This window comes from Amphiprion ocellaris, chromosome 13, assembly GCF_022539595.1.
Source record: "Amphiprion ocellaris isolate individual 3 ecotype Okinawa chromosome 13, ASM2253959v1, whole genome shotgun sequence".
Taxonomy (NCBI): Eukaryota; Metazoa; Chordata; class Actinopteri; family Pomacentridae; genus Amphiprion; species Amphiprion ocellaris.
The window spans coordinates 22,266,787-22,291,328 of NC_072778.1; the positions used below are offsets into that span (position 1 = coordinate 22,266,787).

The 24,542-nt window shown below is 41.6% G+C and overlaps 1 protein-coding gene across 1 annotated transcript in view; it reads left to right on the top strand.

The window, feature by feature from the left end:
• Nucleotides 1-9,794: 9,794 nt before the first annotated feature.
• nexmifb (neurite extension and migration factor b) overlaps nucleotides 9,795-24,542 on the top strand; it is a 57,271-nt gene continuing 42,523 nt past the window's right edge. The window contains exon 1 of the mRNA XM_023266596.3: nucleotides 9,795-9,953. The gene's annotated coding sequence lies outside the window, so the exon portion shown is untranslated. The remainder of the gene's footprint in view (nucleotides 9,954-24,542) is intronic.

The window sequence follows — 24,542 nt, forward strand, 5'->3', positions numbered from 1 at the left end:
AGTGCAATTCAGACTAACTGATAAATGTTGACTTTTATCTAAGTGATAAAGCTTATGTTCTACTGATTGAGTAATATATAGTAAGATGACATCCAGTTGTATTATTACAGTTTTTCTCAGTTGCTTTGGTACATTTCTCAGATCAGAATTGAAATTTTCAAAACTACTTCTTCAATCTTCACATCATTGTGTCACTTGTGCACATCAAAAAAGCAGTTTCTTATTTATTTGGACAAGTTGCAAATGCTTTGGTACATCCATGCAAATGATTATGTACAATTATCTGCTGTTTCCTACATTATCAATGGCTTATGTCATGTTGATCAAAGTGCAGTGTTTTGGGGCTCTGATGAATAGTCTCACCCCCCACAACATTTAGGCATTAGTTCATCGCATAAGTCTTTACATGCAAAATGGTTGAACAAGTTGTCATAATATGTCAAGGATATTTTTATACATTTCCATCAGACTTTTATTTGTAAGTCTGTCCTGAATTGGTAAATTGCTCCCAGGTGAATCTTGAATTTCTCTACGAAGGGAAATGTGTGAAGGGTTAGGGTTTTCTGAAATCACTCAAAGACACAAGAGAAGATATTCGTGATGTGGATGAGAATTTGTGCCCCAACAGACAGGAACGTCAGGAGGTCTAGGAAGATTACGCTGTAATTCCTGTAGCACTGCATGTACAGTTTTCCCTAAGGAGATTGTCCTATGTTCACATTTCTACTTTTGTTTTTTGTTTTTTTTTCTTTGTGCTATGCAGCGCTTTCCTTTCTGTATCACAATGACGTGGTCTGTCAACAAATTACAATACAAAGAGTAAAAGCATAAATGTGAATCTTGTCCAGTCCCTTGCAATTAATCTCCCACATACATTAAGGTGTAACTTACAATTTTCAGTAATTGTCATCAAAACTTTAGGCATAGTTTACATCAGAACATCTCTCCACAGTATACTGTTATAATGACAACATGACTAAGCAATTTGACTGTTCTATTCATACACAATGACACAAGGAGTCATTCTGATGCCACTGACATGTTCATTGACACAGATATATACTTTTGAGAGATGAACTAAGGATTTTAAGCAAGAGACTGGCTTTTGCAGGTAACCCATGGTGTTTTGCTATTTGTACGAATTGTTTTGAGAAATACACTTACTGTTTTGCAAATGTCGAGGATGATTTGAGAAATGTACCAAAGTGACTGAGAAAAACTGTAATACCAAGATGACGATGTTAGATCAGTGATTTCCAGTCCGAGAGTTGTTGTCCTTCAGGGGCTCAAGTGATAATTTCTTATTAACTTATTAAAGGATCTTTGCTATCGAAGATTTAGAAAAGAAGATCAGCACCACTGTCATGTCTGTGTTATATGAGACTACAGTAGCTGACTAACAGTTCAGTATAAAAACTGTAAATATGAGGAAACAGCAGACATAGCTCTGTCAAAATCTGCGTATCTGTAATTCACTATAGTTGATAGCTCTCGTTTATTTAATTGGAACAAAAAGAAAAAAAACTTGTCTTTTTTGCAAGTGTTGAACTATTTCTTGGCTCAAGAAGCCAAATCAAGAAATAGTCACACATAGAGCCATTTGTAAGACATCAAATTGTTGTTTTGATAATTGGATTAAACAAACAAGGCATAATGTGTTAATTAGTGGACTCTAGAGGGGCCATGAACTTGGTGTTGCTTTTGGACAGCCAATCTCTCTTTGTGCTGAGGGAAAGTTGAGATGAAGTAGCTGACTGCCGGCTGTAGCTTCCTATGTAGAGAATAGACATGACTGAGAATGATATCACATCTCTCATCTCTCATCTGTTAGAAATCGAGCAAGTTTATTTCCCACAATCTCAAACTATTCCTTTAAATACCAGTTAGTTTCACCTCCCCTGGCCTTGAAAAACATTTTATTCAAACAATCTAAAAACTGAAGAATCAGATTTTGTTTTCAATGCTCAAAGCATCTTGTAAATTTGGACAAGGAGTCGTGAGTTGACTTTGAAAGAGTTTCAAAGCAAAAAACACTGCCGGTTATATTGGCAATATCAGCTTTACAGCATATTTGCATCAAAATCGTATTTTTATCTGAGTATCCATCTCCCAAGTGTTTCAATCCAGACATTTTGCCATGCATATATCTCAATACTACAATAGAAAATGACTTCTGTTCCGTTTTTTAATCTTTTATTAATGCGCAATTCTATTCCGAAAGTTAATACCATCTCTGATATTTAGGTTAACACATTTAAAGTGTATTCTTGAAATAAAAATGTGCTTCCTTTTATTAATAATCAGAGGAATAGTCTGTCGCCGGTGAGAGCAGTGAAAGAGTTTTAGGTTTTCTATTTATTATTGATCTTTCATCCAAGTGGATACGATCTGTCACCAGAGGCTGAAGCGCCCCAGCTATGAACACAATGGTGATGCTAACACTCTCTCATTGTGTTCATTGTCTGGTGGACGGAGTGACAGTGGATCCCCCTCAAGAACCCCCGCAGCTCTCCGGATCCTCCTCGGGGACCAGAGACATTAGACGACACTTTCTGTGAGGCCTTTCGGCAGGATGATAATTGAATAGCAAAAACATTCAGATAATGTGACAGACCCGGCCCTGCTGTGCTGCACATTGTGGAGCATCCACCACCTCCCGAGGAAGTCGCACATTACAGATGAAAATAAACTTTGATACAGGCCCGCTTAAAAGGAAACCAAGTGGATGATTGCTGGTCGGATGGGTCCGCTTTGATGCGTCAGATGTCCAGGCAGATGAGTTGATGGTAATGGCGTCCTTCTAATCTAACCTAGGAAGAGATTATGAGACGATTCATTAGTGACTCCCAACAATGTTCAGCTGCTGCCCCTAACAGGTTATTTGCTAATTATTCAGTGAACATAACTCACTATGATCTGCCAGGGTTCAGTAAAAGAGCCTTAGATATTTCACACAGCGTTTTTTTTTTTAATTTTTTTTTTTATTTTCCCCTTTGCTGAGGCAAAGCTTTGTGTGTGTGTGTGTCTGATGCGGTCAAGAACATGACACTCAATCCAAGATGGACTTAGATGGGGAGGGGGTTTGCTTTCTCGCCATTTATCTTTAAAAAATGACTCACAAAATATTTATTTCAATGACCCCTAATTGTTGTGGATGGCATGCATGTGATTAGTACTGTTGTGAGCGGTTTGTCTGCATGTTTTGAGGAGGTAATGAGGAAGCCATTTCCCTGTTTACCATGCAGGATTCTGCAGGCGCAAAGCAAGACAGGCACACAAAGGCCTCTAATAATGTCTTTAATATGGGCCGCAGCAGGAGACTCAGCCCTTAGCACAAACCACGACCTTCTACTGAAGGAGAGATTTTCAAAGAGCTTGCTGCTGATATACAGATAGTACAATATCTCCTTGTTGCACCCACTCTGCCAGCACACGGCTATATCATGTCCTGCATGGTGATTCAGTGCTGGATTTAATATGTAGTTCCTCTGAACATGCCCAAAGAGCTCCATTTCTGGTCCCATCAAAGCTGTTCGGAGTGCACAGGTGATAAGAGGGATTCAAGCACACACGTCAAATCCCTGATGACCCTTCCTTGGCCTGTTGCGGAAGTCCTCCGTGCTTATTTTCATCATGATAACAGGGAGAGCAGGCTGAGACTCAGGGCGATCCCTCTGCACCAGACAGTCAGCTCACTCCCATCCCACTACAATGGAACTAGGATGTGGCCAAGGGCGTCTACGCCTTGATAAATATGCATCGATGCCTCAGAGAAGATGTAGTTATTTCCACCGTTTTGTGTGGGAGTGTAAATTTATGTGCGTAATCCCTGTGTACTATATCAATGCTCCTGGTCAAAATGAGAATGAATATTCACACATGCATGCACTTGCACACACACAGATGGTCCTTTTAAAGTCAATAAACACAGATATAACGGTATTACTATCTCTGCACATTTAGAGTATGCTGCGGATGATGCAACCTCTGCGCAGAGCCCGGATGATCCAGGCCACACATTTGTAATATGTGTGCTCGCTGCAGATGCTAAACGTGCGAATTTCTTATGAATTTGAATGCGTTTTATCCTCATAGGCAACAAAAGGTCTTCTTTCTTTTTAGCACATTAAAAACAATTGAATATTTTCTACTCTGGATCATGCAAAGTTAAATGGATTCTCTCTCTTTTTTTTAAATAACAAAAAAGTTAGGACTCCACAGATTCGTAAAAGCTGACTTCTGTCCTTTGGTTCTGTTATTCCATTTTTTTTTTTTACAAAACTTTTACTTTGTGTAAGAAGCTAAAAGGTAGCGTGTAGTAGACAGAGACTAAAACTTGTTGGACTCTATGATGAGAGATACTACATGGGAAAATCCACTCTGAAAATAAACCCCTGCAGCTTCTACATTGCATTCTTTCACTGTTTTTGGAGAATAAAATTATCATCACCTTGTCTTGGATGGAAATCAGAGTGTCAAGACTTGAGTTGAGGATGTCATCTGGTGTCACAGGTTGACTGACACTGAATTAGTGGCTCAGCGAGATGTTATATTATTATATTTGCCAGCTGTGAGTCAGAAAATGTCCCAGTGTCACAGTAAAACGACTGTAGCTGCCGTCAAAGATTCCCACAGGATTTGTTCCATTATTCACCGTCTACAGAGGAGCTCCGGGGTTTGTGTCTAGATGACAGCATCATCACTACAGTCTTTTTGTGGTTCGGCAAGAAACTTGATCAAATTCACAGTGTCAAACTAAGAGGTATTGCACAAATAAACTCGACTTTGGGTGAGATTTTCAAGTCAGGGTTTAAATCTCCAAAAGAAAAGCTGCTTTTGACTTTCAAAGAAAATTATTGGTTTTACATTTTGAACTTGGACATTGGTAGCTGGTTGACAATGCAGGTTTATGCCAACTTTTTGAGCTGGTGAGACAGACATTGACCAGATGAAACTTTCCATCAAGGTTCCTGACCACCTACATAACATTAAGGAACAGTTTGGATCAAAGCTTTGGACGAACCATCCAATTAAATGACATGAAAACATTGTTGATTTTGGTCTTTTCATTAAATTACTTAACCAACATTGGTGGCGTCAAGCTGTTTGCTTAATTCTATTTATGTATTTATTACAATTTAAGCCCACTTCCATATTTATTTGGCATCACACATGACACCATCTCACAAAAAGACTAGTCCAAGATAACAAATAACAAGGCAGGTACACAAAACATAAGGAGACGGCTGTGGCAGAATCTGAAGTACAGGCAAAACACAAGCAAAGCAAGAGCTGAGAAACAAAATTCTATGACTCAAAGCAACACAGACATTGAGGGCAACTCCCCAATGGAGAGCTGGAGGTATATATAGTGAGGATGTAAATCAGGTGGGCTCATTGACAAACTAACAACAGGTGAGGTGGGTGTGGCAGGCAGGAGACTGAAGATGCAAAGAGACACTGAGGACCTCTGGTGGGTGGAAGAAGTGACACAGAATTAAGAATTATTGTTCTAACACTAGAACAAAAACTTTCTAAAAGCTACTTGCGTAAGTGTGAAACAATCCAGAGCTCTGTGTCTGAATTTGGTGACGACAGAGCTTTGAATCTGGATGAAACACCCGCCGTATGTGCTTGTTGTAGTTGTGTCTTGTCATTCAATGGACCTAACAACTTTCAAATAGATTCACATGAATCAATATGAGCCTGCAGGTACACTTCAGGTCTGCAATTTGAATCACACTCAATGAATTACTCGCAGAGCCGACAAATCGCCCCTTCTTAGACTATTTGGTCAGGCACATTGATGCTAACACAAAAACTGATTCATGCAGGTTACAACTGTCTTCTATCTCATTGGAGATTTCACACTGACTGTCAGACCTGGAGAGTGTCAAAGCCAGAAATTTCAGAGTCTGCATTCTGCTCTCAGTGTATTAATTTTACATGGACTAGAACACCAGGGTTACCCCCTGTGGATTTATTTCAACTTTTAAACACTGGTATGAAGAATCTTTCTTTATTTTCCACATCTAATTTAGGCAACTTTTCAGCTACCCAGTGAAAACCTGCATTAATATACATTTCATAATATTACCATGCCATAATGTCTGGTACTGGTGAGTAACAGTTTATATCCTTACCTTCACACAATCTCTGTTCACTATATTCTCAAATTTCAAATTGAATCTCAGTTGGCTTTTGTTCACATTGCTCATTTATTTCATGTTGATCTGTTTTTTAGTATGGCATCTAAAAAGTCAACTTAGTGATCAGTCATGGGAGCAAAATGATAAACACAAATAATGACAGTCTATTGCTAAATAAACCTTGTTAAATAACAGGTGATGAGAACAATATTTGGTTAAGTGCAATAACACACACTGAGTGACAGTTACAATATATGCGTATTTACTCTGTCAGCCACATAATGAGTGAGTTTGATTTACAATGGAGCAACAGAGGAAGAGCAAGGAGGGAACGACTCATGACCCAATAGACACAACGCTGAAATTCTCAGTAGGAAAATGTGCAAAACATGAACAAATTCATTCCACATCTGTATAAATACAATTTGAACCTGTAAAGCTCCCAGCTGTGATGGACAGCTGCTGTCAGTGAAGCTGCTTCTCTGTAATGCAGAAATGCAAACAATGTGTCATCCTTAGTTTCTGGTTTGTGCATCATACACGTTTTCCTCATTTACACGTGTATGCTTTTCCCCTTAAATAATCTATAAAACTGCTGTCAGCTGTGAGTTTTGCATGCTGTGTTTACATTAAGAAAATGTATATTTGTTTTTTTAAAAATTTGATCTTCATGCCGAAGCTGGTAAAGAAAAGACTTTTTTGTATTGTCTCCTGAAAACTCAGACTTTAAATCCTTTTTTCTTTACAGCAACATAGCAAAATTACTGTTCTATACTGTGTTTATTACAATTAAATATTGGTTTAATTTCAAATAGGAACTTGCTTTGTACCTACAGTGACACATTAGGATAATGCTAAAATCTTTTAAATGATTTATTATGCCACTTTTATGATATTGGGACAGAAACGTAACAGACAGAGATGTCAATTTGCCGTATTTCTAAGTTAGGCGGATGTGAAATATGATTCACACTTCTTACAAATAAATAAATCATCATTTTTGGGCATTACTGCTTATATTATACAGACGTTAAATTGCTGCTATTTTCACAAATCCCTTCAAACTTCTAATTCAAACATTTCCACCCAAATTCCACACATATGTTCACTGTTCATACAGCCAAAAGTGAAACTTCATTGTGAATTTGTGTAGCTGAGTGTATTATTTCACATTATACTCACCGTGCTGCAGTACTGATTACTTCTGTCTACTGTAAAGACATGAAGAAAGTCTGTAATTATACCAGCATGAGAATGTTCTGCTCTTGTCAGCCTTGAGTTTTGTTACCAACTTGCAGCGAGAGTGAGAGAAGCTGTAAGCTAATTTGTCTCCCTCTTATAAACATCTGTCATGGGGCTGTAGTTGAAAGGGTATTTTAAGAAACACAGATGCAATTTCTGTTACTATGGAGTCACTATGGAGATCATTAGCATGTATCTTGTGCTGTACATTGAAAGTGAAAACATAGCTAATAAAATAAATGCTACTCACCTACTTCCAAGGTAATGTGAGGCGGGTGTGTGCGTGTGAAGGTTATAGATAGCTACAGCAGATCAAGTCGCGGTGATGAGAATGTACAGAGAAGAACAAGTCAGAGCCGAGGAACAGCAGTCTGTCTTTATATGTGACATCAGTAATAATGTGCGCAGCTGAGCTGCAGCACAAGGACAGTGTTCATCTTGTGCTACATTGGAGGCCATTACAGCTCAATCGTATATCCATACAACAGGAAATAAAGTGTTTAGTTGCAATAAATTGTTTTGTGTCCCTGTTTTATTGAGCATTACTGAACATTTGTATCACACACAGACCTTCATGGAAATAACCTCAAGATGTCACAGTATTTATAGCTAAAGACAGACTTTTTGGGCTAATACACCAGCAGTAATGTTTAATATGACTGATTTATTGACATTAATAACGATTTTGATAATTGATCGGTCAGTTCTGTCATTTTTTTTGCTTCTTTTACAGTAAAATGAATGAAACTAGGTCAAAATCTAAGTTTAAAAATGTCAATTTGAGCAAAGAACTAATTACCTGAACTCAGGTTTTGTCTGTAAATATTAGAAAATAGGTGAAAATGTCCATCATGAATTGTCAGAGCCTTAAGGCTACCACTTCATGTCTACTTTTTTTTGGACAAAAAGTATCAAATTCAAACATACTTAATGTGGAAGACAGAGAAATCAGCAAATTAGCATATTTTAATAGGAGAGAGTGCAACCGTTTGGCATTTGTACATGAACAACCACAAACAGCACAATCAAAATTTATTTGACTGATATTCTATCAACTAATCAAGTAAAAGACTAATTGTTTTAGAGTCTATATTCAGTTTACAAGGGGTTAGTCAACTGACAATTCATCGTTATCATCACTGGCATGACTGATTATGCTGGTTGAAGCTTCTCCAAACAGGATCTGCTGGTTTTATTTGTCACATACAATGGCAAAACTGAATATTCTTTTGAAAGATGGAATCTGCATTTGTCATCTTGGCTACTGGGGAAAAGGTATGAAGCATTTGTCACTGACTGTATGACATTTTGTAATCACTTAAACGAGAAAATAATCAGTAGATTAATTAGCGATTATGAGAATAATTGTTGGTACACCTGAAGATTTCTGCTCTGAATACAAATGAAGTGAAAATGTGTAGCTAGGGGTCATATTTAATGTAACAGCTTCTTTACCATTTACTGATGTGCACGAGGTCACTCTATTGGGCCAATTCAACCCATTGATTTTGGGATATAAGAGACCAGACTTTAATGGAAAGGCAGGTATTTGTCTTTGATTTTTTGTTTGTTTTGAGAGAGAGAGAGAGAGAGACAGAGAGAGAGAGAGAGAGAGACAGAGAGAGAGAGAGAGACAGAGAGAGAGAGAGAGAGAGCTCCAAGTCTATCCAAATATTGCTTCCAGTCCGGTGCGCGTTTTGAGTGGGCCTATCATCCAGCACAGGCAAACATGAGTAGCCTATTCATTATTCATGTCATTGCAGTTGCCCTGTTATGATACAGTCCTATTTGGAGTGGGCTACCTGATTTGCTCAGCGCGTCCGTCAAAGGCAGTGCGTGGCCCTGCGTCGCCTGGCTGTGCGCGCTCATAGGTCGGACCGAGAAGAATCGGAGGGGGGAGCAAAAGCAAAAGTGCGCGCCTACGAGACTGCGCGTCGCAAGGAGGGGGAGAGGTCCAGCTGCAAAAAAAAAAAAAAAAAAAAAAAAAAAAAAGGGAAGGAAAAATACGCCATGTCAATGGCAACAACATCAAGAAGCAGCTCGTAGCAAAAACAGAAAAGAAAAAAGAAAAGCAGAAGAAGAAGCGATAGACAGCGGGCGGAGGGGGCGCCGCGGATCGGGGAGTTTGAGAGGCGACGAGCCCCAGTGTGCGTCCTGAGAAACGAAGCGGCGATATTAGGACATGCTGGCTGCCCTGTAGCGCCTTTCTTGGAATACGAATTCTTCCGTAACTGAAAATGGAGCGGCGGGGGAGAGGAGAGTCGCGTTGTCTCCATCATTGAGAGGCGCGTCCACCTGCTATCACTGGAGGCCCGGGTTGCTGCTGCCGCCGCCGCTGCTGCTGCTGGTGCTGCTGCTGCTGGTGGTATTGCTGCTGGTGGTGGTGGTGGTGGTGGTGGTGGTGGCCGGGGAGGGTGGGTGGCCGGGGAGGGGGGACGACATGCAGGGGAAGTGTTTGCATTTCGGGGCAAAGACGCATCTCTGATACTGTCCAGAACAGCTGAGAAACGGATCCCATTGCGGACGGAGGGAGGAAAAAAACGCAGTTCGGGCGCTCCGGAGGTAGGCAGTGAAAACGTTATTATGCTGCTATTGAGCGTGCCGTGTGTATTTGAATAAGGGAGCGAGCTCTATTAGGTATGCACATGACAGCTTGATTTATACACACGCTGATTTATATGCCCTGATTTGGTCTGATCGGACATTTTTTTTGTGTGTGTGTATTCAGAGGGAGAACACACCATGCATGCGGTTTAGTGGCAGCCCTACCTCCGTGGGACAGGTGTCGTAGTCTACATTCATTCGTCTTTGCTCCATCGATTACCTATTCCCTGCGAAAATACCCCCACTTACTTAAAGCACAAGCTCTGACCTATTCGCTTAAGGCTCCGAAAATTCAGCACGAACACAGATTCCACGTGTGGTTGTTCATATTGAAGCCCTGCACTGTTTGTATGTTTTAGAGACAAACACTGGCCTGTGGACGTCATTTTGAATCAACGTTATGCATCCCGAGCAGTGCTGCCCCAAAATGAATAAGGAATGAATAGAAGGGGAATAATCTATCGTCCAAACTGATGAATGATTCATGAATGGGCTATTGAAACCTAATGGGATAACACATCATCTTACAGCTAGGCCCCTCCACTGTGATATGGCGAATGAATGATTCATAAACGGTTTATAAGCACAAATTCTTAAAATTGGCCAAAGCATGACGCCAGCAGAGCAGGCACAGGTGCACCAAGGCATGTGTGAATGCCTGCACTGTTGGGTCACTGGATCAGTAGCTTACTGTGCCTGTGCTCTCCTTTAAGGATGCTTCATGACAGATGTTTACTGGATGTCCCACTCAGCCACACTGTGAGCCAGACAAGCGATTCTGAAAAATAATGAGCTGCAGCCCATATTAACAGCCTCTGGCCTGGTTTTGTGGAGGTGTAACTTTGTTTTAAACAGGATTTTAATTTGATTAAATTTTAACGAGCTAGAAATTTGCCTGGCTGATGCTTATTGGAATGCCTCCTAAGATGGGATTTTCAAATAAGAACTTGGTGAATTTATCGCCACAGTTAATGATCTGTACAACGCACTGTTATTGACCTGATATGACTTGATTTGATTTACACTCGAAGCCCCTTTGGCCAATTTGACAGGTTGCTTTTAACTTTGCGGCACGCACTGGGTGCTTCCTGGAGTGTTTGAAAATAAAAAATCACAATATAATGTTGGACTGCAGGTGTCTAGAGGACAGTTACAGTAAGCTGTTAGTAAAATGTCTGTCACTCCCCTCTCCTCCTCTAATGTGAAGACAGCAATAGAAACCAGATGGAAGGCCATGTATTGATTGAGTCAAAGAGAGCCTATAAGAGAGCCAAATTGAGTAGACACGTTGATGTGGGTGTCATTATCATGTGTGACGGCACAGTGTGCTATTGGGCCCGAGGCTATGTGACGTGTGGAGGGGAGAGGGCCTCCTTGCTCCGGCCGCCCGGCCTTGTTTGAAGATCATAGACACGGAAACTATCGTAGCCATCATATCAACTGTGTCTTTATTGTGTGATGTGCCACCGAGCGTGCCACGGAGATTTGTCTTTGTAGCATTTGCCATTCACATCTCCTCCTGGTCAGTCTCATTGCTGTCACTAAAGTGCCATTTTCTGTTCAGTATAAATTGGGTGAGAAATTGAGCCCAATGACACATTTCAGCACCATGGCTCTGTTCCACAGTAGCAAGGACGGCGCTGGCAGGTTTTGTGAAAATGTGTTTAAAATGCTATCCGGGCGTTATGTTGCAGCAATAAAACCAGCAGCTTGTGTACATAGTCTCTTATCTTCCCCTGTCCATGTGTGCTCTGTGGCTTGTCCTCTGTTTCAGCCTTATGCACGTGTGTTGGGCCTCTACAACCAAATGAGAGAGAGTCTCAATTATACACAATGAACTGATCACCATCAATCACCTCGTCCCTTACACGTGGTCACATTGTTCAGATGCGAGGATCGTGGCTTAGATTGATAATTCTGATGTGATCACTGTAAAGCAGGAGGAATAAAACAATCAGCATAATGTGCTGCAGTATCACAAACATTTATTTTACTTTCTAGTAACTAGGCGCTCCCAAATCACTTGTCTCGCATATTCTGACTGTTACAAATGGCAGAATACAGGAGAACATCTCATTAAGCATACAGAAAAGGGCTTTCCTTGCCTGTGTGGAGCCCTGCTGTGTTTTATGTTTGGAGTGCTGCAGTTTCCTCTGCACATTGTGTCGCTACAGTTTGGAAGCGCCTCTGCTCTGTCTCAGCCTATGTAGGAGCATCAGGGGCGACTGCATGTGGAAGCACACTGTGTTTATGTCAGGTCACTGTATGCAGAGGCCCACCGTGGCGACTCCCAGCCCTGTGTTTTTGCTGTGACATGCTGGCTGTGGCCCAGCGGAGGCAGTCTTTCTCTGTGCTGCTGCTGCTGCTGCTGCTGCTGAGTTCTGTAATTAAAGGCAGAGGTAAGTCCAGGGGAGAAGGCTGGGCTCTGATTGCTTTTCATGGCTGCGAGCAGAGAGCTGCAGCATGTCCTGAGGGACTTAGGCGCTGCTGAGCTCTTTGCTGCCTGCTCTGCCCCCCAGATGGGAGCTGTTCCAGGAAGACACACATTTGTACTTGCATGCTACTGGCATGCTTATGTGCACACATGTGAACTCGCTCAAACACATTCTGCTGCACACAAACACACAGAACACAGAGTGGCTGAGAGAGGCAGAAATTACATCTGTAGCTGACAGGAAAACTGTGCTAATCTACTTTAAAGAATGCCCCGTTTTAGAAAATATGTGTCAGTATGAGGTGCCTCTTCAAAACCGTTACAGCGCAGTCATGTAATGAATTAAAAACAACGCAGTCACAAAGACATTACAGATCTCTCACTCGATTGGCTGCTCTTTGGCATTGACAGAGCGGTTGATGTGTGATTGGGATAAGTGTGGATGCGAGCAGAGGCCACCCGTGGCTGCACCCCCTCCTCCTTTTTCCTCTTTCACTTCCATAGCAGCAGCCAAACCGAAGAGGGTTTGCTCTGCACTCTGAGGGCCGGGCAAACATGGACATGCTCACATGCAGGCTCTGGGTGGGCCCCAGCGCTTTTTTAAAAAGATGAGAAGAATGGCCTCAGCGCTCTCCTCTCCTCTTTTTCTGAGGATCCATTCATGACAGCTGGCAGGTTAATGTACACTGAGGGTTTAAACCATCACATGCCCTACAAGTCCTATCAGAGAGATTCCCGTGGAAGGCAGAAGCCGGAGCACTTTGAGGAGAGGAGGTTTAAAAACATAACAGAGTGGAAAGCATTTGGATGCTATTTGAATGCCAAGTCCAGCCACGTTTTTGCACCATATTCATGAATTAGTTCTGCCAGGATAATTAAAGTAATGCATCAGGATTTCAGCCATTAACAAATAAAAGTCCAATTAAACTGGGGTCTATTAAACCACTTTTCACATCGCCTACTTGATCTCAATACGTAGGCTGGTGGCCACTGGGACCATGAGCATGCAGGCCTGATGTTCATAGCTCATTTCCTGCTTCCACATCAGACCCCTTATATTGCAGATGGATAGATAATGTGAAATTTCCCCTGTTCTGCTCATACCCTTGCGGGCTCCCTTGTATTTCCACTCGTGGGATTCTTGAAACAGATAGTGAGATGTAGCGCTGGGAAATTTGAGAAGGAGTTGAAAGAGGTGGAGATTTAATGCAGTGGACACAGGTGCACTGACATGAATGGTGTGAAAGCGGCATATTCACAACATGACTTGGGAGGGAGGAAGCTATATGACAGGGCTGGATTTTAATTGGTTTCACAGAGTGTGCTCCTATGTATTGTTCCCTTTGTAATGGCACACAGAGTGGCAATAACACCTCCAGTTTTTGTTATATAATAACACTAATAGATTCCCCTTGTCTGCAATGCTCCTTGTCTAATTTGAGCATGTTTTTTTTTTTTTTTTTTAGATTCATCATGCTGAAGCCATATTCATGTTACGCTGGATGTGCATACTGTCAGGGTTCCGACTAGTGGAATAATAAGCCACCTTCATTAGCTTTATTTTTGATTTGGCGGTTGGAAAAGAAGGGGGGAGGTGGGTGGGATGAAATAAAGGGGGTTGATGAAGAGAAAGGGAGCAAAACATTTGGTAGGATGCACGGTGAGAGAGGAGAAAACAGGAGCTGCATAAGAGGGAGGGGGGAGGATGGACATGGTGGGAAGATTAGAGGAAGGGTTGGATGGACAGAGGGAGAGGGGGACAGAAAAAAGGGAGAGACATAGTTACTGTTGATGGTGGGGGTTCAGGGTGCGTCTTTCCAGTACAGCCAGTTGGAACAAACAAACAGTCGCGAGACAGACAGTGTTGTTTCTAATGGGAGAGAAGCTCGCTGTGCCCTGGATGTTTCCCTGCACCTTTCATTTTCTAAATGCTGTTTTGTCTGTTCACCACTTAACAAGCCACCAGTGCCTCAGAAAGAAACCACGCTTTATTTGCTGCTGTACATAATTACCAGCCATTCATGACAGGCTTGTTTTCTACTCTAAACAATGTTGTGAATTTATGTACAAATAAGAGACAAGACTATGCTTCTTTGCTGTAAATCTTCCCACAGCAGGAGTGTTGAAAATGTATGGCGTTCGGTCGAAGATTTGCGGCGATTCATTTTTGCTTTAATTGCGATGCTGTTTGTGGATGCTAATCAAATATTAGTGCTAACTGAAGTAAATGGCTATTTTATCACAAGTTGATGTCTGGAGCGGAATCACATAAGAAAAGGCCTGTTGAGCAGATGTGATAGTCTTTCTGTCACATACAGCCAGCTGACGAACGGGCCTTTACTTTTCATTTAACATAGCATGCCAGAGGCAAAGCATAATCCATGCGCAACACATCTAAGCAGAAGTCAAATGAGAAATGCTTTTGAATATCTTAACAGAGAATGTGAATTGCATACATGAATTTCAAGTTGGATCTGACCTTGATCTGTTGGATGATGTTGCTGATGACACAACAGCATGACTGCTATTCTACTATGGGTAATAATTATAATCATTCACAGCTAGTGGTCCTTGTCACAGGAGTAGGGCACAATGGAAATAATAATTAGGACTTCTCATTTCAGATGCATTGCAGGAGAGTGTATGAAGTGTGCGGCTGTGGCTCTTTGACTTCTAGGATGTACAGCTGTGTGTATCCTCGCTTGTTTCCCTGTGTGTATGTCTGTGTATGTGTTTTAGCTCCTCAGATAAGAATTTTCTGCTGGCTCTGTGTTTTCTCCAGCTTTGTGACTCCTGTTATTTCTCACAGTGCACACCACACCACACCACACCACACACACACACAAACACACACACACACACACACACACACGCACACACACACACACACACACACACACACACACACACACACACACACTGTATATTTTACGTTATGACAGTGACCCAGTCTTTGCTGTCATAAACAAGCAGGTAATTGTAGGATAAAGAGGCTTGAAGGGCCAGGATGTTGACTTCACATTTATTCTGGGCTCACCCCCTGACAGCAACATTCAGTGACGTATCGAAGCTATGTCATGCGCAAATAGACATTTTTCAACTTACTATCTCTCAGTGCTCTTGTAACCCATTTCCCCAAATCATCATTCAGCGACTCTGTCACAATTTAGCCCACATACATCACAGTTGAGTCGGTAAAATGCTCTCCAGAAGGAGTCAAATATGCACCTCTGTTTAACCGCCGCTGATAAAAGAGCTAATTCATCATTTAGTCACACAAAGCCTCAGAGATTCTTTGAAATATTTTTTGTACTGTTGGAATTCAGGATTTTTTTGTTTTTGTTTTTGCTGAATAATTTCCAGACTGACTATGGGATATGTATTCGGTATTTCATTTTTCTTCGGTATTTTCATTTGGTTGCAAATTTTGCTTTCATCCTTGCAAAAAGGATCTCATTTACTTTAATAAGGACTGGGTATTGTGCCTTTTTGACCCTTTTAAACTTTTTTGAGTACTGACTGAAATTTCTGCATTGCAATGAGCGTCAAAACAGTCAAAAGGCTAGAAAACATGCTTGGCTTAGTGTTTTGTTTCTTTTTTGCTAAGTTTTGTCCTGATTAGAATTGCTCTTTGGCTTATTTAATTGACATAAAGTGCATGTTTGGCTGCTTTGCGGTGAGGCCAGGTCGCACATGCTTGACTTTATGGACTGAAAAATGATAGAAATGGCACCAAAAATACTACACACAGCTCATAAATTTAAAAAATCTACTTGTTTACTTATTATTCTACTTAGTAAACTGAGTATTTTAAGTCTTGGACTGTTACTCTGACAAATTAGCTAATAATGAAAATAATCCCTGACTGCAGCTGCACTGAATCAAAATGAAACTCTGGGCATGAGGTGTTTGACTTGTTTTTTAAGAATCGATGAGTGTATTTGGCAAAAAGACTTGAAAAATTGTATTACTTACCGTAAACAAATGCTGCAGAGTTATGCTATATTTTCTAAGGTGTATATCGGTACACTTGTATATCGAGATAGATGTATGCACACACACTGCTAGAGGGGATAAATTGGAAAAGTTTCTTTTATCACAGATGCCTTGAGTGAGAAACATGCTATTAATTGGGTTACATGCTTCTCCCTCATCTACAGTGTCCAGCATTATTACCTCCAGTATGAGCATTTTTTGTTATCACTGTTCTGTTTCTGTCACTGTGGGCTCAATACTTGAGCGGCGTCACAAGACCAGCTATTCTCCTTTTATATTCAAATGAAGTTGTGTTCAACCTGCTCCTTTGAGATCTGCCTCTGAGGTGTGTGTGCCTGCGCTTGAGTGCACCTTTTTGCCTTTCTTGTGCACTATTTGGGATTTGCTTATGGTTTATTTATGCAGGTAATTCCATTGAGAGAAACTCTTTGTCAGGGGAGAGCTAGTGTACAGTCTGCATGCATACTTTATAGCCATATGATCTAATAGGTTTAAAACCTGCTATCAAAGATGTATGCTGCTGCAGTGTTTTGGCTCGAGTGATGAGGCCTCTGGAGAGGTGCTGTATTTATGTGCATTGTGCATAGTGTATGTGTTGCAGGGTGTGTGTGTGTGTGTGTGTGTGTGTGTGTGTGTGTGTGTGTGTGTGTGTGTGTGTGTGTGTGTGTGTGTGTGTGTGTGTGTGTGTGTGTGTGTGTGTGTGTGTGTGTGCATATAATATATCTGTTTTAGGGCAGCCAGTGAAGCCCTCTGTGCTGACTGTTAATCCCAGGGTACTATGAGTCTACCTGGACTTAGTGACTTGACAGAAAATTAGCAATAACAAACACCATAGCACACCGTCTGTGTCTCTCTCTTATGCTCTTACAAATCTGCCCACAACTCCTGAGGCTTCACAGTGAACGCAGTGACAGTCTGCCAAGCATTTGGAGATATGAATGTCTACGTACGCATGTGCACATGCTTATTTGGCCCCCTGAGCTTCTATGTGGGCACGGAAGTTTGTTTTTGTGTATGCACGAGCCAGTCCACATTCACATAATAACACAATTATTTCTGTTGTTTTTTTTTCCATCATACACTGTACAAAATGATAACGAGTGAACACAGTTATTTGGATAACACCGAGTACCTACAAGGAACACATATTCAGAGGACAAAGGCTCCATTGTTGAGAGAAAAGTGAAAAAAAAAACAACAACATTGCAACAATTTACACTTTGACTTCATCTCTGGGGGCTTTACGAAATGTTAATTTAAGTTCCCATAATAAAATGTATTTAAGTGAGACTAAGAATTAATTCCATTATTCTTGGAGGCAGCTGGGGCTTCTGTATCCGTCGAGACGGTTTTCTGCTCCCTCCTGAGACCTGTGGGTTTTCCCATCACTTTTAAAATCAATTACCTTTCTAGCTCCCTCGCCTCTCCAACTCTCTCTAAGTACTCTTGTCATATTCTTCATTAGAAAACCTACCACTTCATGTATAGCTCACTATGAACACCTCAACCGGAACTCTGTGTATTTTTAAGCATCCATGGCACATTTAAGTGTCTGTCTCTGATTTATTAATACGTCTCACACAGCGATGTATAGGTGCAGGCCTGCACACCTTTTCCTATGTAGCCAATGCTGCTGCCTCAGATATAAATAGGAAGACAATCTGTGGCTGGGTAAGACCTGTTAGTCCTATGTGATACTAAAGCTACAACAAAGGTATTGCTGTACTGCTGCAGCCCTTGGGAGAGATCATGTTATTCTCCCTTGTGCGCCATCTCGCAGACATCTCACTGCACTAACTGAGGGGAATAAGCATGGATGGGCTTGACGGCTGCTTCCTATTTTAGTCATCGGCAGGTAGGCGGATGAGTTGAACTGTGAGGATCTCTGTGCAGCGAAGTCTTCGTCTAATTAGTTTGTCTAATTATGTCTTTGTGCTGGAAATTTCTCAAATTAGTGGTATCGTGCAGAATGTGAGCATGCTCATTATGGTTGTCATGAGAATTGTTGCGGCAGTTGGAGAAGAGAGGAGAAAAAGGAGAGGGAGCGAAGGAGTGTCACTAGAACCAAAAGCTCTTCCCTGGTCTAAATCCTTTTATCAAATACAAATATCTTGTAATGGGAGACGCAGCGCCCAGCTTTCAGCCCCAGGAATTCGAAGGGAAAATGTTACTTTTGTCAGTGGAACAACCCCCTCCCCTCCCCGCGCAGTGGCTGCACCTATTTGTGGCAGACCGCAAAAAGGTCCCCTTTGATTTTCCTTCCTTGTGTGTCAGCTGCGAGAGTGTCACAACATCAGGGCTGCAAGTGTCTCACATGGAGACACTTTTTGATTTTCCCTCCGTGCGAAGGTGCCACAGCATCAGAGATGTCGACCCCCACCTCTTTCCTACCGTCACCTCCAAGTCCGAGCTGCTTTTCTCGGTCCTGGATCACCTGCCAGCCAGCAAAGCCATTTTCCATCCCGCCTCTCCAAAGCTTCTCCTCCCTCTTTCCTTCCATCCCTCATTCTCCCTTTCACTCCATCTCTCTCCCTCTCCTTCCCCCACTCCTGGACCTACAGTAATTGGTATTCCGAGTGGCAGCTGGGATCCATACAAACATAGCAGACACAGAGAGAGAGAGAGAGAGAGCGAGCGAGGCAGAGGGAGTGTGTGAGAGAGAGAGAGACACATGGAGGCAGAGAGAAAGAGAAAGCCAGCAAGTCAATACGCTGGTTCATTAGAGCACTGAGTCACAGTGGCCGCTGCCTCGTTTGTTTGTGTTTGTCCAATACTCTGTCTTAAGCAGAGCCCACCGCCTCTGTCCGCTCACACTGGCAAACCTGACAGCAACACACCCCAGGCTGCCTGGTCGCCTGTGATATGGGCTTTTCTGTGCCTGTGAGTATTTGGACATACTGGCTTACGAAATAATTACCAAATCAGTAGCTCTGAATTAAGCTAAGCGAAGCCTTTTCGCATTATTCTCACCAACCAAGTCCAAGTTCATAGCTTGAGCGGGGCCAGTATGAAAATTAGAATGATCCATATTTTCTTGCCTGTACGTTTGTTCTATATCTGCGCTGCGACTGAGTTTCCATTACTGATTATGTGTCAGCAATATGTGATATTTTTGATCGGATTAACCGAGGTGTTGATGAGACATGCAGCTACAAAAAATAGCAAGTCTGATTATGGCAGCTGATGTACAGAAGCCAGGCCAGTTCTCTGAAATGGAATTTAGAGATGAGAAAAAAAAAGTCTCCATTAGGAAACAAAAATAGGATTCTCCAGTTATTGAAAATATGAAAGTGGATGTTCCAAAAAACAAGAGAAAGGAGTGTTCTCCGGTCACGGTGAGCTGAGAGCAGACCACTTGTCAGGATATTGAAAGAGAGAGAGAGAAAGAGAGAGAGAGCCAGGTTAAGAGAAAGGTTTGAAATGACCTGTTCTTCTCTTCAAGGCCTGTTTATTTTGGAGGAAATAGTAATATATCGGTGGCTGTGAGGTTGTCTGGCCCGGGCTGCTGGCTCCTCAGGCCCTCATGGTGCACGATGACCTCTCATTACCACTGCTTGAGGGAGCGTGAAACGGAGGAGATCACTCCAAAGGGCAGCTGTGTAGATGCGCCTAACCTTTTAAACCATCGGAATACGTCAACCATACAAATAACTCATTAACCTTATCCATTTAAATGAAAAGCTCCTGCTTTTATGCCACATCCCCTTCTTCTCTCCTGTATTAGATTTGTTTAATTGGTCATTGCACATGATGAAAATGGCAAGTCCCTTTGCAATGCGGTGTAGTCAAGGAAGCCATGCAGCAGGGCAATGGGGATTTGGCCCCCTTTGCTCCAACACTTAATGAAGCTGGTTTAAGATTTTAGGGGGAAGAAGGAAAGAAATAAATGGTTGTGGAGGTGAAAGCATGTTAGCATAGATGTGTATGTTGTTCAGGAAGTGGCCTCCCGCTCTGTCCGGTAGCACAGGAGAGCATTGACTGGAGGAGCTCAATAGCTCAGGCCTTTTAATCACCTCGCTCAGAGGCTGCATTGTCCCACAGGCTCGGAGAATAAGCGCTGCTAATACCCCTGTGCATATGCACACAGCCACTGGCTTCCAAACCCTCGTAGACCTACACAGGCACTAATCAATAGGCTTGATTAGCAACAGGGAGGCAGAGCGGCTTTTGTTCTCATTTGTTTGCGGAAAAAGACGGGCCCCTTCCCAAACATCTTGCCAACTTTTGCCTTCATTTATGCTCAATCTGGTGACGTTTGAAGACCGTTACTGTGGGGTTTCTGTTTATTCTGATGAGAAATCCGACCTGCTGCACCTGAGAGTCGGATCTGAGGGTGTCAAACGAGAAATGCTTGTTCAGTGAGTCTAGAATAATGTGGTGTTCTGACCCACTTGTAAAGAAAACATTTAGACTTTCACATCAGGCTTCTAAAAATGGCAGTTCTCTCACTCTCACTCTGTTTTGCTTTCTCTCTCTCTCTCTCTCTCCTTCCCTCAATCTGTCTCTCTGCCTTCTTGGCTGTCATATCTCTTTATACTGTTTAGAGATGCTGTACATTGTGTTACAGGGTTGTGACTGATAGCCTGCCAATTTCAGCTGTGGCACATCAGAGAGGCTAACCCCCCTCCACTAAACACAGAGACACACATTAGAGCTGTGACAGTGTGCTCCTTTTACTGCTCTCGCTGATTCCATGCTGCCTGATTAAGTGTTTCGCAGGAAAGCTGCGTTTTTATTTATTTTCCAGAAATGCTGCCGAAAAACACAGTGGCCAAAAAAACTGCAGCAATAGCAAGTGTCTCAATGCAGGAAAACACAGAAACTCCCTCCTGGCATTGGTTTGTGTTGTAGATGTGCTGCAGCTCCAGCAATGGACAGGAATTATTCTTCTTTCTCATCAGAGATTCTGAGGCCATTTATATTTCCATCTGCGCAGCCTATCAATAAGCCTCTAAGCCGGGTTTCAAAAACTAATAACATCAATGACTTTAAAAGGGAAAACAAATATCAAAGAAGGGAGGCGTATTAGCAGCCAGAGAGTGGGTGAATACCAAGATTTGAGTTTGTAGACAGTCTGAAGGGCACAGTAGTTGTTGTTCTGTCCCGTGTCCCTTCTCATTATTACCCCCGAACTTATACAAACACATTGTACACACACTCCTCCCTCTGACTGACACCCTTCTCTGCATTTCTCTGTCTTGTCTTGCTGGCTTCTCTCCCGTCTGCCCTCCCTCTCTCTTCTCCTGTTCCCTCATTCTCTCTTTTTCTCTGGGTATCTCCTTTCTTCTCCTTCTGTCCTTTGCTACCCCCCTCCTCCCACCCCGCCTGCCCGTCTCCTTTGGTTTTGAAGCCAAGTAAAGAAGTCGCCTTCTGAAGCAACGGGGAAATAATTTGTGGCTCCGAGAACAAAGGGAAATCTTTACTGCGAGAGTAATGGAATGGATTTTTGTGATGTGGATGAAAACTGTCTTCGTTTTAGACTCTCATTTTGTGACACAAAATGCTGATAAAAGATTGTGATTTAAAAAGAGAAATAATAATTGTGATGACTGATGGCTGAAACAGATCCCCTTCCTCTTATTTGATTTAAAGAAATAACTGGAAAAAAACAATACACGCTTTACAAATGTATTTTTGGTGTGTTGTGGAAGTTCGCTGCTAAAATTGCAGCTACCACAATTTCAGGAGTGAAATACAGTTATTAAAAAGCGCCATGTGCAACCATTATGGTCACATATTGACTGGAAATTCCTCAAAGCCCTCAAGAGACCTCCATGCTCCCTTATTGAGCTGTTATCAATGAGCTGCTTTTCTCTTGGCTTGAGAGACCGTGGACGTATTAGCAGGACATTTATTGTGTTCAAAATAAGGAGTTGGAAAGCCAAAGATGTAGTGGATCTGTCCGCTAGTTTGCCTCCTCAACACATATTTCCTCTTATGTGATATCTCGAACTGTGCAGGCTCCTTCATTCAAGAACTAATTTTATTTTTTTCATCAGTGACAAACAAATCAAAAATAACTCACAGCTTCATAGTGCAGGCAGTGTGCTGTTGTCTTTTACTTCTGCATTTCCTCTTAGAAGTAAATTAAAGAAATATAATAAACCAAACTCCAGCTCTTTACAAAAGAAGGACAGTTTACAATAGAAAATTCTCAGCTTTTAAAAAAAAAAATGCTTTCATTACTACAATGAATAAATTAGTTAGTGACCCTTCTGTGTTCTAGATCCTCAAAGTAACCTGAAAGTGTGTCATTAAAACATCAAAAATATAAAAAAAATAAGATTTGCAATTATTTCCGCCTTAAAGTGAAGAAGTGGGCTTAAGTAGTGCTGTAGGGTTTAATGACCCTTTTCACTCGAATGCTTTCTGGCTGCTTGGTGCTAAAAATCTGCTGGACTTTTCACTGGAGACAGAAAAGAAAGTGTTTCTTCACTGAGGAGCAAACCGGACTCTATGGGTGTTGAGTGACTGATGAAAGGCTACAGATTTTCCAGTCGTGAGTCTGTTCTTACCCTCAGAAACCATGTTCAAATTAGTTTAGGTATCGATGCTGATGTGACAAGTATCACAGAAACCTATTTTGTGCTACACTGAAAGGTTTGGTGCACATTTAATGCATGATCCTGCCTTTTCAGGAAAGAATAAAATGTGAAAACTGCATTACCTTTGGTCACAAGGGACAGAAAAATAGCCTCCACACAAACAGCCAATACATAAATTATTCATGGATTATTAAGTTGATATTGTCAATAAACTATCTGCTTTCACAGCTTGCAGACAGGAGCAATAATAGCAGTTTTTGGTGCTGTGATTTTGACCAGATGAGTTGAGCAAGTTGAGCATTCTTTTTTGCGCTGGTTTTGCCTCCACCATCTGAGCCCTCCTCAGACAAGATAAGAAGAAAAATAAGACAAGATATGTTGGGATAAGAGTGTGGAAGATGCTTGACTTTTTTTTTTTTTTGATAGGTGCTAACTTTATGCTGTTTTCCACTGCAGAAACTTGCAGCCCATTTTAGGTTGGCCTGTGCATTTTTCCTTCTTCCAACCTTGTAGAACCTCTTCCATTGCTGTTTTCAGGGTAGCAAAGAGTATTTCAAGCAGGTACTTCTGAGTGGCCCAAAAAAACTGCTGTGCACCTTTTAGAGTCTTTAAGCTGATTGGTTCAAATCAAAAAGGTCTACAATCACCATTTTTCTGCTCTCTCAACTTCCTCGTAGAGAAGTAGCCTTCTCGTCTTCAACATTGCCATCAACGAGATAAAATGCACTTTATAGGCTAACAAAACAAACTTCAGTTGTTTTATTTCCTCCATGCTCATAGAGCTGCAGTCGCTTCGCTAACTACTATTCATGGTTGTTTGGTGCAGTTGGAGTTGATGTCGGATATTAGACCGCAATAAAAACAGAAAACCTGAAAGGGCTGACAACAGGGCTGATTCCTTGAACATTTGTGACACCTGGAGTTCTTGGAGTAGAAATCTGCCTTTTCTGTGCTGTCTGGCGTTACACAGGCACTAAAGCACACTTTTTTTCCCTAGCAGAGCTCCTTATCTTAAAAATTCGTAACAGCAGCTTTGACAAAACCATAATTATTCTGAACAGAGACTAGAAAATTCCACAGTAGTGCTGCAGAACATGGTGATAATTCTTGTAAGTAAAGTGCCACATATAACACTTTCATATTGCACAGAGTGACCTCATTCAGTGCCTATATGAAAAATAACTGTTATTGCAGATTGTAAGTCAAGGTCACGATCTTTTGACGCTGACTGACACAATGAATTTCCACCCACACCTGGTTCCACTGTGTCTCTGCATTGGCAGGTTTATATGTGAAGCCTTGAGAGAGCCAGGCTAGTGTTCAAGCTAAGCTAATAGCCTCCTGGTTCCTCAGTACTTCACACAAGAGGGTGTTGATTTTTATCTAACTACTCTTTTAAACCATTTTAAGCATAAACAATTATTCAAATATTGCGGATATTTTTTCCATAAACCAACAGCATTTTATTTTAAGATGATCCCAGAATGAAATGTTTGACTTACGCTGTTTATACTTTATTTAAAAAAATCTTTTACTAAAAATTGCAGCATACCTAAACAATAATTATTATTT